This window comes from Haplochromis burtoni, unplaced genomic scaffold (assembly GCF_018398535.1).
Source record: "Haplochromis burtoni strain Fernald_Lab_line unplaced genomic scaffold, NCSU_Asbu1 Contig_597, whole genome shotgun sequence".
Classification (NCBI taxonomy): domain Eukaryota; kingdom Metazoa; phylum Chordata; class Actinopteri; order Cichliformes; family Cichlidae; genus Haplochromis; species Haplochromis burtoni.
The window spans coordinates 97,572-99,107 of record NW_024582958.1 but is presented as its reverse complement, the minus strand read 5'-3'; positions in this window follow the sequence as shown (position 1 = coordinate 99,107).

Below are 1,536 nucleotides of genomic sequence, written 5' to 3'. Positions count from 1 at the left end.
TTCAGTTGTAGGTCAACCCCACAGGTTTACTCTCACCTGTGGTCATGACCTCTGAGGAGTGAATCATGGATACAAACAACAGAAATGAGCTTCTTGTGTCCCGTGTCCGTCTCTTCCTTAGAGACAGGGTGGAGGAGCCGCTGAGGTGGGTCAGGCAGGAGCAGGACGCCCTCAGGAGTTTATTTACATTATGAATATGTAATATTTTATTACATAGTCAATAACAAATGAGAAGAAATACAGATTGTTGTGGTTTTTAATTTGCTGTTATGTTTGCTTTCTTGTAGTCTGCAGGGCCGGTCGCTCCATGGTAGGATGGACTTTCAGCATGAACGGCTTTTACCCGCACAAAACAACATCAGAGAAGCACGATTACAGAAACGTGCCGCCGCAGGGATTCATAGCCAGCATGGAGTGACACCAACTGCTGTGTGATAAAAATCTGCATGTCCTGGAGTCATCTGATAGAGTCCAGCGTGCAGCAGAAAACACTGAGCTGGAAACAGCTTATTTGTATCATCCAACGTAGATTTCAAATATCTGATTACAGATGTTTGTGCAGGTGTTCTGTCTCTGAGGGAACCTCGGTGATTTCATGAAGCTCAGGTCACTAAATATTTGTTCACAGCTTATAAACCTCAGATGCTGCACAGCCGACATCCCAGAACAGCCACTGATCGTTAGAGTCAGATTAATTCCTCACCCACAGTGATCTGACTCAGCTCACAGGCTTGTGAAACTCTGTTTTTTTCCCATGAATGTTAAAATACTAACCTTGAGTTTGGAAAGACCTTCTGTGTGTTAGAAGAGGAAAACTACGTTCAGACCATGACCTGAGTGTTTCAGCCTGTTTCTCTCTGTGTCAGTCCGGCTCACAGAGGCAGGAACAGGACGCCAACGCTTATTCTGCCTCAGGTGAGCGTTTATCTGTACCTGCACAGACCTGTGGATCATCAGGCTGAGAGCAGCTCTGCAGAGCCACAAAGTCACACCGAGTTCCTCGACAGTTCCCTGGAGTTTTGTTTCATGAGCAGCTACAACTACTAAACTGTTTCCTTTCACGTTTCTGTCTCAGAGAGGAGAATGATGAAGGGATGTTTGCTTTCACCCCTCGTGCTCTCGCTTCACTCCAGTCACAGTTTTCCAAGTCAGTGGTTCTGATTTGCAATCATGTGACCAAACATTTGAACTGGAATAAATAAATAAAGTTTTTTTGTATTATTATTTCCTCCTGTTTGACCTCCTGGGTGATTTGTGTGATGTATACTCAGCTGTTTTTGGTTTACTGGGGATTTCTTTAATATTCAATCAGCGCAGAGAATAAACTACATTTAACCCAGAGCGTACTTCCGGTGCTCCTGGCCAATCAGCGTCCTCGTTCTCAGGCGGACTCCATATTAGATTAAAACCTTTGCAGGATTTTTGTGGCGGAGGAGAAATCAGGATTCCGTCTCTGGTGCTGGCCCCTCCCCTTTGACGGATGCCTCCTACAGCCAATCAGCGCGCCAGCTGAGAGCACCTGCGAGGTCCTGGTCA